At 45.3% G+C, this 15,120-nt stretch overlaps 1 protein-coding gene across 5 annotated transcripts in view; it reads left to right on the forward strand.

Annotated features, from left to right (window-relative positions):
- PIK3CB (phosphatidylinositol-4,5-bisphosphate 3-kinase catalytic subunit beta) overlaps positions 1-15,120 on the forward strand; it is a 266,903-nt gene that overhangs the window by 50,772 nt on the left and 201,011 nt on the right. The window contains exon 1 of one of the 5 annotated variants that reach the window (XM_068280545.1): positions 13,207-13,226. The exons of 3 other annotated variants lie outside the window; for them this stretch is intronic. The gene's annotated coding sequence lies outside the window, so the exon portion shown is untranslated. Of the gene's footprint in view, positions 1-13,206; positions 13,227-13,768; positions 13,787-15,120 lie in introns of those variants that run through there. One more of the 5 variants, XM_068280546.1, reaches the window with a different exon arrangement.

The following is a 15,120-nucleotide window of genomic DNA, read 5'->3' on the forward strand; positions in this document are numbered from 1 at the left end:
AAAGCAGTTTGAATAAAATGCAATGACAGTTTTCAGGGCAAGAAAAACTACACTTTGGAAACTTGGAATATGTAGACAGACAATATTACGTGTGCACGAGAGCAAATATGACAACTGTATGAGTAATACAAAGTCAGAGTTTCAGACCACTTTAATATATTTGTTAGACCATAATTTTAAATCCATTCTACATAAAAATAAATTGTAAAAAAACAGCAAACAAAACACTGCAGTGTTTTTACAACAAAAATGTAAACCACCTTCTCCGCCAGTTCATAGAGCATTGACTAACAGTTGCTTGTTCACACCCAGTTAGCCTGAAGCACTCCCCTTTTAGTCACATGGCCAAGCAGGGAGGAAGTGTGATTGCTCTGTCAGTGGAAGCCACGCCTCCCTGCTGACTTCTCACAAGTCATAGCTTCAGACAGACTGGGAGTGAAGGAGAAGGAGGGAGCTGGAGAATACAGAGGAGGAAATAACAAGCTAATTGGTAATATTCATACCAATTAATAACAATTGCCATCTTTTGTTATTTTCAGTGAATAAAACTGCACAATTTCTTCATACAGAATTAATGTAAAATTATATTCTATTGCATAATGCATAAAACTGAGCCTAACTGCGGTTTTAAGATGAACCTGTAAGGATTCAATAGCCTTCTGTCTACACTGCTACCTTAGTGTGGTTATCACAAGTGAAAATCTAAACCAAGCGCTGGGGGGATATCTATCCAAACAGCTGCGTGTCAGATAAGGGATCCCTCAATTCCATGATAGGTATAAACTCAAATTATAAAAAAGTCTAGCACGCGCTATAATATATGTACATTTATTCAAAGAACCTTGGGAAATTCGCATAAAATTTGCACATAAAATAAGTTAATTCATTCATCCAATCTCATCACACACACACATCCAAAAGAAGGGCCCTTCTATTCCCCTTAGTCTCAATGTGTACACAAGACTGGGCCAAAAAATATAAAAATGTAAAAAATATGTATACAAAAAAGAGTTCCCATCAAAAAGTTCTCAATACAGATCTAACTCCAGAGTAATCTCCAATAGTTCCCTCTGTTATCATCAATTTAATAGACGTTTCCTGGATAGGGTAAACCTAACCCTTATCGTATGTTCAAATTCACAGTTTCTGCTTATATGTGATAAATATCACCTCAGAAGTTTTCACAGATGGCCTCTCCGCCTCTGTTCCACTCTGTTCCCCTTAATTCATCATCGCTACGGGCCCGGTGGTAATCTGCTACTGAACAATCCGCACGCTACTCTCCATGCTGGTGTCTCGGTGCGGCATACGTCACTTCCGTCTGTCGGGCTCAGTGAACCGCTCGCCTTGCTTCCGCCCAGCTCGCGTCAGTTCTTCTGGGTGACATCACCACTTACAGGTCTCTGGAACTTCGTGTGCGGGCGGCCGTTTACTTGTGCTATGGGACTGACACAGTGATTTTGGTACAAAAAGTAACTGAAAAAAGATTCATAAAGTGTACCTGAGCTGTGGATAGCTTTTTAAAATAAAAACTGCTTGTATGGTCTTCTCTTTGGTCTGATTATCTATATGCATTAGTTTAATATTTTCTGTTAGGCTCTACCCATTTTCTTTCTTCATTGATGGCTGAGGAAGTTTCTGACCTGTGGGTCCTCTTGGCCAAATGTTGTCCCACCTTCATTCGTCACTCCATTCCTGGTCCACCCCTCCAGCCTACCTGATCCTTGTCCTCTCACTCACTGCATTTAGAGTTCTGGAACAAGAAGTTTCAGAAGAGTTTGACAAACTCCGCTGTTCCCAAGCAGGCGCTTGAACATCATTTCCCATAGGTTTGTTCTGCATGGAGCAGTACAGAGCTAGCGGTGACAGTAGTCAGACTGATATTCCATCAGATATCGGACATCTGAAAGAATATTGAGTGGTGCACAGCGATTGATAGGATATGCATCTGATAGGGTATCGTGGGCTTTAGAGTTACCGTAAGATTCAGTGCTTGATTGGATCTGCTCTTCTGATGAGGAGACAGAGAAGAAGAGAGCAATGAGTTCTCTTGAGAAACTCGGTTCTTCAATACCGTTTTTGCTGGTTTGGTCTTTAGTAAACAGAGTTGCGCTTCTGCTCTGGGCTGTTGTATTTTTCTTCAATGATTTTTCTGTGTTCGTGAAATGCCATCACACAATGTAATGCAGACGTCTGCCTACAAGATATGTAGCCCTTTCCTCAGCGACAGCCCTTGGGTCTCCTACTCCGAACATGAGTAGAATGTAAACCGGAGTCTCTGTATCGACAGCATTGTCTGTGAGTGCAGGCGGCTGGCAGGGGGACAGGGTGGAACAGACGCTGCGCCAACCAAGGAGCCTGGCACCTGCCATGGGATTTTGTCTGCTGATTGGATGATTCAGTGGCTCCTTCTCACCCAAGCAAATGTGCCGTCCAGCTGGCTCAGTCCAGGGTTTGTTTTCCCAATTATATTTATACAGTACTGTGGCTTCATATGACTATAGATCTAAGTTTTCAGTACCATTATTATTTGTTTACAGCAGTTAAACTCTCTTTAGATCAGCTCTAAAAGCGGACCTGCACTCAGAACTTCCTCTGTGCTGTAAAAGATAAGCAACAGCATAATAACCTTTAAAGAAAAAAAACATTTCTTTGTTACTGCTTACAGAACTCCTGCAGTAAATCTGCAGTGTGTCTACCTCCTGCTTTCATGGAAGCAGACAAACTGTTAACATCCTGTGTTTACAAATTAGCTGAAGCTGCCAAGGACTGCCGAGATTCCTGTGCTGAGAGCTCAAATTACAATTGTGATTACTTGCAGCTGAAGGGAATTTGGACAGGCTCGTCACTCTAAACACAAACAGGGTGGATTAATCTGTGTTTTTCTTGTGTCCCATGCATGCGTTCAGGTCCACTTTTTAAAGGGGAACTAAACATTCATTATTTACTTTTTGTATCCAGAGTTCAAAACTGGGATGGATAAGGGGTTGGCAAAGTTTATATTATAATTTGTGTACTTACTGGCAAAAATCCCCTTTTTCTTCTATGCTCTTTTCACCGGCGCTGCAGAAGCAGCCGCTAGCCTTTGAGAAACTGTCCTCCACCATTCTCTCCTAGCGGATAATGCGCACACAGCCCACTCTATATATGTATCCATGCTTATCTCATCATGGCCCTGATCCACAGAAGGTCGGTAAAATGTATTTGTGCAGACAGTGTACAATACATTTTACCAGCTTTTATGCAAGTAAAACTTCCAGCATTTATGCAAGTAACGTAGTATGCGTTGTGTTGTGCAGATGACACAACTCGCATTATGTACATCTTTCCTTGTATAACACGGGTTAGGCAGAAACGCGAATAATGTGCATATTATGTACATAACAGGAGTTTGGCTGTGTGCAACAGCTGTTCTTAGTTTGCATAAACTCTGATAAATGTAAGTGTGTTGTGTGTGCATGTAAATTTTACCAATGTTTTATGAATCTACTGACTTTTTCTCATGAATTAGCTCTCCTTATAGTTGGCATATTTAAAGATGGGAATAACCATCCCTGCTCGGTATTCCAGGTCCTACTGGAACTGGATGGTCGCACTCCTGGTCAGTCCTTCTTTGTTGTAGATAACACCACACCTGGAAGTTGAACACCTCCAAACGAGATGTAATGTATAGTACTAGGGGGGGGGGGGGGGGGGGGCGGTGGAGGTGCTCAAAAATAGGTAATGCAGTGAAACCAAAAATAATAAGGGGGGATGGAGAAAATATAGAGGGTAGGAACACACTAGGCAGAATCGCATATGCGTTTCCCAAAGCACATAGTGGGAAAAACGCATATGCAATTCTGCCTAGCGTGTTCCTACCCTAAATGATTTATTCAGCACAAGCATGTATGCCAGAAATCTCTTATTTCTGGCATCCATGCTTGTGACCATATTTTAAAGGCACTTGTATTGACCCGAAGAAGCGGATTGAGACCCGTGAAACGCGTTGTCCTTTTAATCGTGCTGAATAAATCATTTTAATCTTTTTACATTTTCCCTGTGGTTTGAATTCTTACACCTGGAGCAGTAAAGACACCTCCATATTCCCCCCATATTTTTGTTTCATTACACTACCTGTTTTTGGGCGCCTCCACCCCCCATAGCACAGATTTATGTAGGATGCAAATTCATCAGAAACCTCATAAACAATGTATTCATTAGTAAATGGTCAATGGATTACATCCAGGATAGTTTGAGAGGATTTTGAGATCTTTATTGGGTTGTTTTTCTCTTTAATGTAACATTAATGGCTGACTGACTCATTCCACTTGCTGCCTGGAGAGGCTCTTTAGCCTGTGATCGTTCAGTCAAGTGGGTGTTAAAATGCAGCTCTTGGTGTGTTCCAAGCAATGTGTGCGTGATTTATGATGCTTGTGGCCAATCAATTACAAGAATATTGCGCTACCGTGATTAAAGTGGATCCGAGATGAAAAACTAACTATAACAAGTAACTTGTCTATATATCTTATCTAAAGTTTAGATAGTTTACACAGCATAACTAGCTGCAAACAGGTTCAGCAGTATGTGATGATTTCTTCCCGTGATACAATGAGAGCAGCCATATTCTGCTTGTCATCATTACACAGGAAAACTGCTCTGCATTAGAGATGGCCTGAACGGTTCGCCGGTGAACAGTTCCCGGCAAACTTCGGTGGTTTGCGTTCGCAGGCGAACGCGAACTTTATGGCGGTTCGATTCGCCTCCTATACCACATCATTAGGGTCAACTTTGACCCTCTACATCACAGTCAGCAGGCACAATGTAGCCAATCAGGCTACACTCCCTCCTGGAGCCCCCCCCCCCCTCACTCTTATAAAATGCAGGCAGCGTCAGGCATTGGACTCACTTGTGTGCCTGCTGTAATTAGAGAAGGGATAGCTGCTGTGCAGAGAGCTATAGGGAAAGCTTAGTTAGGCTCTTGTAGGCTTGTTAGCTTGCTCCTTGCTGATTCTTATTGCTAAAAAAGCACCCCTCAACAGCTCTTTTTAGAGATAATCTTGTTCTTGTGATCTATTTTTTTTTGTGTGTGGCCCACTTGCATTATATTATTTATATACAGCCCTGTCAGTCAGTCACAGCTGGCCTTTGGCCCCTTGGTGGTATAGTTACTACTGTTAAAAAGATAAAAAGCGCTCGCTCCACAAGTGTGATAAACAGACAATATGATATCCATCAGAGTGTACTTAGTCAGCCCACACGGAACGAGTATCAATAATGTCCATAAAAGGTGCCACACATATACAGCCTTAATTGCCAAATGTCAAGTGCAGCAGCTCAGTCTCTGGGTTATGGCCAGCAGTACAATCAAAAATAGGAATCAAAGCATGGTAGATACAGTTTTTTCCCCCCTTAACCATCGCAGCCCCGACAGGACGCCAGACTCAGGTCCAAACCCGGACCGGATTGCAGAGGCTCACAGAGGAAGCTGATAGCCTGGAGGGCGACGGGGGGCTATACACCCCGAATGTGCTGATTGGTCTATTCTAGACCCCATCATCCGGTGAGTGGTTTCCTGAAGGGGGGCATGGTAGATGCATGGATTTCTGTCAAAGGCGCAACTTTCTGATTCCTATAATTACTACTGTGCCAGGTGCACATTATAATACCCATCACTGCATAAACCTACCTGTTGTTCACTTCAGTGCACCCACCTACCTACGTGAGCGCACGCAGTGTCACTGTGCCTGTCCGGTACCTGTCAGTGTGTGACAGGTGCACATTGTAATACCCATCACTGTATATACCTACTACCTGTTGTTCACAGTGCACCCACCTATCTACGTGAGTGCACGCAGTGTGATATACCACTCCGTGCATACCTGTTAACTGCACCTGTGTGACTGCACATTGCATTAGTCAAGTCAGCGCATACCTTTCACTTCATCCCCCCCCCCAATATGTACAAAACAAAAGGCAGAGGCAGGCCACCTGGCAGGTCTGTTTGAGGTCGCGCTGTCGTGATTTTGTGCGGCCCTCGACCAAAGTACAGTGTTCAGAAGAAGGCACGTGCAATCAACCCCCAATATTGTCAGGACGTAGTTGACTATTTAACACAGAACACCTCATCTTTCTCAGCTTCCGCACGGAAGCGTGACATATCTTCCTCCTCCTGCTCTGATTCTGGCACCCCACTTAACACTCAGTCGACCGCCACCACCAAAGTGCCATCACCCCAGGGCTCAGCGGTGTGGACATTTTTTTTGTGTCTGCCTCAGATGAGAGCAATGCCATCTGTACTCTCTGCCACCGAAAATTGAGCCGTGGATAGACCAAGACCCGCGTAGAGACAACTACCTTACGAAGGCACATGATTACAAAGCACAAACTGCAATGGGATGACCACCTGAGAAAAAGCAGCACACAAAAGCAAAGCCACACACCACAGTGGAAGATACCAGGCCGCAATTTTTTCTCAAAAAAGGCAATACCTAAACTGTACCGTGATGTTGAAAGGCAAGTGGTGACATCTCTGGCACACAGCGTTGGGTTAAGGGTCCATCTGATCACAGATGCCTGGTCTGCAAAGCACGCTCAGGCCTGCCCGAAGACTAAGTCAGTCCCCACACACAGCATCTCTGCCTGCATGCCGTGTGACTGCCTGCCCCAAGACTAAGTCGCTCCCCACACAGCACCTCTGCCTGCAGGCCACTTGACTGCCTTCTCCGCCACCACCAACAGGGTCCAGGACTCCAGGTGGATTCCTGAATTTAAGGCCGCTTTTTCTGGTGCGTGTACATGCCTGCCTAATTTTTCTGCTGCAACAAAACAAAAAGGCATGTACATGTGCCAATTCCCCTTCGTGATCATTACCTTGCCGCGGTGAAGGGGCTTGCGTATCACAATGAAGCAATGACCGATGGCTGTATGAGTGTCTCGGGTGGGGGGGGGGCAGCACAGCCAAGATAATGAGGTCCTTGCTTCATTGTGGAGAGACCAAATTTGATCAGCTGGACAGTCACTGTTCTGTCATTGAGCTACCTCAGCCTGGCAACCATATGGGCTTGAAAACCGCTATCGCCTGCACTCTCGCCATGGTGCGCACCAGTCCAGCACGGCCGTCACAACACAGACAGCTGTTTGCGGTGCGTTACACAGTGAGTTTGGTGTGTCAGTGTGAAGCGGTACTCTAATTACACTCCCTGATTGATCTATACACATGCAAGATGTTTTAAAGCACTTTAGGCCTGCAATTTAGCATTCAATGTTATTTCTGCCCTTAAAACGCTGCTTTGTGTCCAATCCAGATTTTTCCCCGGGACTTTTGTCATCTATCCCACTCCTCCATGCAAAAATTCAGATGTTAGACCCCTTGAAACATCGTTTCCATCACTTTTCTGGCCAGCATAAGTGTTTCTAGTCTTGAAAGTTCGCCTCCCCATTGAAGTCTATTGCGGTTCGCGAAAGATCGCGCGAACCAAACTTTTGCAGAAGTTCGCGTTTGCGTTCGCGAACCGAAAATCGGAGGTTTGGGCCATCTCTACTCTGCATCTTTACCCCTCAGCCTGTGAAAACTCCACTCCTCTCCTCTCCCCTCTCCACCCCCTTGCCTCTGAAATCTCTGGCTGGTAAATTCTCCTCCTCCTCCTTTGAGAAAAGCCTCCTCAGCCTGAGCTCCCATGAGCACTTGCTACATGGTACTCAGAATGCCTAGGTGCTGGAGGAGCTGTGGGCGAGGCTTGTTTAGTTTATAGGGAATTAGAGTGTTAAAAAAAAAAAGAAAAAGTATTTGGCTTGAGGAATGCCCTATAAACTACAGTCCACGGACTGTTGATAGGCAGTAAAATGCCTCTTAATCTCTCACAACTGCTCACTGATGCCTGGTAACTGCTCGCTGCTGCCTGGTAACTGCTCAATGCCACCTGGTAACTGCTTGCTGAGCCCACAGTTCAACAGTCCGTGGAAAAAAGGCCTAAAATTTTATCTCTGATCCACTTTAAGTGAAGTTGTGCAGAAATGACCATTTATTCAGCATTTTCATTCTAATGTCTCCTGAATACTTCATGTTTGGGCTCTCAGTTGACAATGATGGAAATCAATGATTTGTTATGGACCAGACTCCCTTGTTGGAAAAGGCACAGGTAGATGTGGACATGCTTTGTGGGAAAAGAGGTTAAGTGGTCGGCAGCTGTGCACAGAAAGTGGCACTTTAAAGGGAACCTAAACTGAGGATATGGATGTTTGCTTTTAAAATAATACCAGTTGCCTGACTCTCCTGCTGATCCTTTGTCTCTAATACTTTCAGTCACAGCCCCTCAACAAGCATGCAGATCAGGTGCTCTTACTGAAGTCAGACTGGATTAGCTGCATGCAGGGCCGGATTTGTACTTCTTACCGCCCAAGGCCGACTATTACCAGCCGCCCCAACCGAAACCGTATCCTACCACCTCTCTCCACACACACACACACACACACACACACACACAAAACTTTGGGCCGATGATGTCCACTATTGCGGCTAGTGCCGAGGTCTCCATGACAATGTGAAGTGAATCAATCACGTCACATGGGGGAACTGGTCAATCAAGCGATCTACAGGTGATGGGCGTGGTGGGAGCCTTCCACCACACACACATAGTCAAAAGTGGCTCACAATTGGACATTGAGTGGGGTCAGAAACACGTAAAAGTGAGTCCTGTACCCACTGCTGTCTCCAGGGTAACAGCGCTGGCCAATCAATAATTAAGAAATGGGTACTGTGAGAGGCTGCTTTCTGTATTCTGTACTACTTGCTGGTGCTGCCCCCGATCCTTTAATCCCCCACACCAAGTGCGTGGGACCCGACCTTCTGTAACTGCCTGCAGCTGCTGCTATGTTATTGGGCAAGGTCTGGCTTTTTGCTAGTCACACACTGTTCACAAACGTTTGGTTAACGGACTGCAGCTGCCTGTAGCACAGCACAGGCAGATGCCAGCTGGTACGAATAGTGCAGTTATCCTGATCACTTTCATTTGTTTGGACACTTGCAAATAATGCCCACTGTCTGTAGGCCGCCCCTTGTTTATCTGGTGCCCTAGGCCATGGCCTATGTGGCCTTGCCAGAAATCCGGCCATGGCTGCATGCTTGTTTCAGGTATGATTCGGCCACTACTGCAGTCAAAGAGATCAGTTGGACTGCCAGGCAACTGGCATTGTTTAAAAGGAAACATCCATATCCCTCTCAGTTTAGGTTCCCTTTAAGTATTAGCTGGCTTTGCTGGCAGAGAAGGGGTTAAGTGCTAAGCTGAGAAGGAAATTTGAAGTGGACACTGCTCTAATTTACTGTTTTGGCTCCTTAAAGGTGCCCATACATTATACCACAGTAGCTTTATTTGGTGAATGGTTGTTTATTCACTAAACAGAAATATGTCAGGGAGTAACCGTTATCCCACTACCACTTCATTTTGCATGCCTTGATACATAGTAACATAGTTTGGTTGAAAAAAAACATCCATCCATCCATCAAGTTCAACCAGAAGGAAAAAAGAAAAACATCCTGAACCCACATATATCCCACTCGATCCAAGGGAAGGGAAAGACCTTACAAGGCCTGGTCCAATTAGACTTAAAAGAGAAAAAATCCTTCCCAACTCCAGATGGCAGTCAGATAAATCCCTGGATCAACTCTACCAGGAATTTCCAAATAATTATAGCTGTGGATGCCCTTCATCTCAGCACAAAAAAGTATCTGTTGATTTTTTTTTTTTTTTTTTTTTTTTTTTTTCCATTCCTCAATGAACACAAGAATAATTGCTTTCCTAATCAACTTTAATCACTTGATTAATTGAAATTGCTGGGCTGAGGCCATAATTTCTTACTGACTTTTGTTTAGGGGACATTCGAGCCGGGGGAGCAAAGATTAGATGTACATCCCTGGGGCATCTTCCAGGCCCTAGCAGTCTATCTGGTCCCTTGCTGTAGTTCCCCTGACCTCTACGGGTCTGCTGTCCCCTCCGAAAGATCCATGACCATAGCTACTACACATATGCGGATGCGCCTCTCTTGATCGCACTCCCGTGGCAGGGTGCGTTCTGCGCTGGCACGGTATAAGACTTTGTAAACTAAGCAAGCGCATAACACTCCCGGCCACAGGAGCCTGATCAGGAGAGGTGCATGGACGTGCATGCACATTGTCCCACGACCACAGCTGTGGTTGGGGATCTTTTAAAGGGGACAACCCTCGTAAGTGAATCTAATCTTACCCTCACCCCCCCCCCCCCCCCCCCCCCCGGCTCTCATGTCTTTTGCGTTGAACAGGACAGGCTGTGGGACAAATAGCTGCATGCCACCCTCCCCTTGCTTCATCCTCCGAACCCCAATTTTTCCTATGAAACTCCTGTATCCCCTCTTGGTGGTCTCTCTGACTGCTTGGGAAGCTACACGAGCTCTACCTTAAATGAAGCCTGTCAAGTGAAACATGGATGCTCAGTTTTTTCTTATCTCCCACTGAAAATGACTGTTTGTTTGGATGCAATTATGATAATTTTCCATTGCACCATACATTGTTGATGATCCTCCATTGAAACTATTGGGCTGGAGTAACTAGTGGAGATTGTTTTGGCTACTGCTGCCAGATTGGCCTGAGTCTCACAATAGCAGCTTCACATTATCCCAGTTGTCAGTAATTGCACCACTTGAGTTCTGGCATTGAATGCTTTCCGGGAGAAGTCATTGCGACTCTCTTCAGTGTAAAATAACAGCCTTCATCTAATGCTTCACATCTATGCAGTTAGTCTCATTTACTGAAAGGCAATTTAGCCTTTCTCAGTTGTCATCCTGACCTTGTTATACTTTCCCCAGAGCACCATTTCCCTCTTCAAACACTTGTTTTTGCTGCCTATTACCAGTGAATGAACATTCCCCATGTCGTATTAGTGTAATATTCTGTTTAGTTTTGTTGTGTTTTTCTCAACTGAAATAAACCCATCATTTTATCAATGTGACCGCCAGCCTGAAGCCGGCCACATCTCTCTCTCTCTCTCTCTCTCTCTCTCTCTCTCTCTCTCATATCACTTCTATGGATTTGTTCTACGGGATATGATAAAGAAGTTTCTTATAAAGGTGACAGTTCAATTTTAGGTTTGTTCACATTTGTTGAAGGCAATTTAAGGAAGAATCGTACCCCACTTCTCATCTGAATTCAGGACTCGGCTCCCCTTCATGTCCAGTGAGAGATGCCTAGGGTGGTGGGTTCCCCAGTTTACAAGTAGGGACCAATTCAATGCAAAATGTAGAGACCCCGTCTCATTCACAGCCAGTGGATTCACACAATCCTTTAAAAAAACAAGATTGTTGGGTCCACATATCCACAGACATGTGAGTAAGCCCCTCGGCCAGCGACAAGGCACGTATCAAACTCCATAAACAGTAAGTGGTATTGTGAGGCCTGGTGGATCCACTGCCTTATATCTGTTCCTATGCTTCAGACTCCTCCATTGTCTTCACCTTGTGTAGTGCTTCCCTGGGAAGCTGAAGTATGGCAAGAGTGTTGTCTCAACACCCGATTACACCCAGGCCTTGATATGCACAGGGTATAGTAACTGAAGTCCGTAAGACAATGGGACTGGCAGAACCCACTAGACTGGGAACAGGCTAAATTGCAGTCAAGAACAGTCCGGGTCGGCAACCGATAATCAGAAGAAGTACCAATTTGTGAGACATTCAACTAATCCAACAGTCCAAGGGTCATACACAAACGAGCAGAAATATTGCAGTTCCAAGGACAAGGCAAAGCAGGTCAAGTACAATTCCAAGGTCTGACTAGGCAGCAATCCAAAATGAGGTCAAAAGGTCAAACACGAGAATCCAGAAATGGGCACACCAGGCAGAACAACCCTAAGGCACCTGAAGCTATAACGGGCAAGATCACACTGCAAGGAGGAAGCTAGTATAGGCAGGAGAAATATACAGCCATTGGCTGTGAAAAGGCTTAGTAACAATTGGTCACTTTAATCATATCAGGCTGCTTGCGCCTGATGGAGTAGATTGCCACGCACACACCTGCCTACTTAAAGAGAACCCGAGGTGGGTTTGGAGAATGTTATCTGCATACAGAGGCTGGATCTGCCTATACAGCCCTGTTGCTATCCCAAACCCCCCTAAGGTCCCCCTGCACTCTGCAATCCCTCATAAATCACAGCCACGCTGCTGACAAACAGCTTGTCAGAGCTGGCTGTGTTTATCTCTATAGTGTCAGTCTGCTGCTCTCCCCGCCTCCTGCAGAACTCCGGTCCCTGCCTGCATCCCTTCCCTCTCTGCTATGCAGGAGGCGGGGGAGCAGCCGAGACTGACACTACAGATGTAAACACAGCCTCACAGCACGGCTGTGATTTATGAGGGATTGCAGAGTGCAGGGGGACCTTAGGGGGGTTTGGGATAGCAACAGAGGCTGGGCTGTATAGGCAGATCCAGCCTCTGTATGCAGATAACATTCTTTAAACACACCTCGGGTTCTCTTTAAATCTAGTAGATGCGTGTGCTCATGCCTAGAGGGATGATGGGGGATGCCGCATGCCCGAGAGGAAGTTCTCCTGCGCTGTGCTGCTCCGATCCGGAAGCTGAGGACCCCAGCTGATTTTCGGAAGAGCCGGACCGCTGGACCCAACAGGTGAGCTACTAATAGGTGTTTACCGTACTAGTGGATATATGATGATTTTAGAAAATCATGTCAGTGGCTGTTTCACTTTAGCCTCCTTAGCGGTAATCTGCAGCTCAGAGCGGTAACCTCGAGCTGAATCCATGGCAGGTGAGTAGTGTGCAGGGCTACCGCAGATCTATCTGGCGGTGTGATTTTTAGGGTCTAATAGCTTGTGAAAAAATTGCATCGCTTTTAGATCCTAAAATCCGAAAATAATCATACCGCCAGGGAGGTAAAAGAGGAACTGTAACTAAGGATCGAACTTCATCCCAATCAGTAACTGATACTCCCTTCTCCATGAGAAATCTTTACCCTACCTCTCCAATACATCATCGGGAAGGAGGACGGGCGGGGGGAGGGAAAGTCTGTATAGCTGATATTGTACAGCGGCATGGAATATGTTGGCGGTTTATAAATCAATAATAATAATAATAATTGTGGTGAAACACCTCCCATGGTGTGATGTCCGGACCTTGGTCTTGACAGTTTCCTGTCTGTGAACCTTGTTGTGTTGTTGGAAATAACAGCTGTTTCCAACTGCCAAGCAAGCAATATCTCACTCAATGCTTATGTATATCTATTAACCTCCTTGGCGGTATGAAAAATACCGCCAGGAGGGAGCGCAGCAGTTTTTAAAAATTTTTTTTTTTTTTTTAATCATGTAGCGAGCCGAGGGCTCGCTACATGATAGCCGCTGCTGAGCGGCATCCCCCCGCCCGCTTCGATCGCCTTCGGCGATCTCCGATCAGGAAATCCCGTTCATAGAACGGGATGTCCTGGAGGGCTTCCCCCGTCGCCATGGCGACGGGGCGGGATGACGTCACCGACGTCGGGACGTCATTGGGAGTCCCGGGCCACCCCTCGGCGCTGCCTGGCACTGATTGGCCAGGCAGCGCTGGGGTCTGGGGGGGGGGGGGCGCGCGCCGCAGCAAATAGCGGCGATCGGGCGGGGGCCGGCGGCGATCAGAGTGCTGGCGCAGCTAGCAAAGTGCTAGCTGCGTCCAGCAAAAAAAAAATTATGAAAATCGGCCCAGCAGGGCCTGAGCGGCACCCTCCGGCGGCTTACCCCGTGTCCAGCACGGGGTTACCGCTAAGGAGGTTAAAAAAACAACCTTTTAGCCTATTGCATTGGTAAGGTGCTCACACATCTAACAATTTTGCTGTACGATCGATTATTCGATTCAATAATTTTATCGAATCAAGAAAGAATCTAGTGTGTTCCAGTATGCCCAATCGATGAAAAGGATCTGATATCATGTCGAATCGACCAGCTTAGTCAATCAAGCAGGATACAAGATATCGGTTGATCGCGCAGGAATCAGATACTGTTTATGTATCATTCGGTCGACTATGAATCAATTTTTGCATTCAGAGCATGGGGACACAACATCGGTCAGATTGAATGTGAAGGTGAATTGCATTAAATATCGCTTGTAGTGTGTGAGTCACTAGTTGATTTACTTTCGATCGACCATACTGAAGTCGATTCCCCTATAACGTCGATCGCTTTGTCAATTTTATCAGAATCGCTAGATGTACGGCTACCTTTAGGGGGTGTGTTTATAGATAATGGCAGTTGGTGCTGTCTGGGTTTTTTTTATGTCTGCCAGCAGTAAATATGATGACGTGCAGGCTGATTGTGGATCAAACAATATGAACAAATTACATGGCGAATATCAATCATTTCTTGATCTCTTCTATTTTTTCACTTCTCACTTTGCAATGTATTTATTTATTTATTTTTTTCCCATTTTTGCTAAAGTTCCTCTTGAAACTCAGCCTTTGTGCATGATTACATACAGTATCTTCTGGTATCCCATTTTCATACTGTTCTTCACATTCAGTTCTTGCATTTCCTGTCTGAGAGTGAAGTTTTGGTGCAGGATTTAGCAATCGCCACAACACTGCTTTGAAAATGGATTGGGCTTCTTGGGAACAGATCAGTCAGACATTGCGTGATATTTAATTTGTGTTTGTGAGTCCAGACGCGTTCTCAATGGTAAAATGATAGGTCAGGAGACCCGGCAATTTAATACATGAGACTGATCATTATTCATGTTGGTGTTTTCCCTTAGTGGTCTTATCGATCGGAAAACATTGTGCTCCTTATTTCAAGCTACCTGAGATGAATCTTCGGATAAGCATTATCAAAACCATTATCACTCATATTACAGTACAGAATGTTTCAGATCTTTGTGGCACACAATTTCCATACTAAAGTTTCTAAAAACTTTCTTTTCAATTCATATCCCTATTCATACAGTACCTCATTTACACTACTGGAATGGTATTCATGGTCTTGCACTATCTCCCCTAGAGTCTCTCTGATACAACATTTAGGGGTTTTTCACCCCCACTTTCTCCCCTCCACTTACCCACTTCCAGCTGGTGTAACCCAAGCCTCAGTCCTTGATCCCCTTCACTTTCCTATCTATACCTTCACCGGTTCCAATCAGTGTCTGGAT

This window comes from Hyperolius riggenbachi, chromosome 4, assembly GCF_040937935.1.
Source record: "Hyperolius riggenbachi isolate aHypRig1 chromosome 4, aHypRig1.pri, whole genome shotgun sequence".
NCBI classification, from domain to species: Eukaryota; Metazoa; Chordata; class Amphibia; order Anura; family Hyperoliidae; genus Hyperolius; species Hyperolius riggenbachi.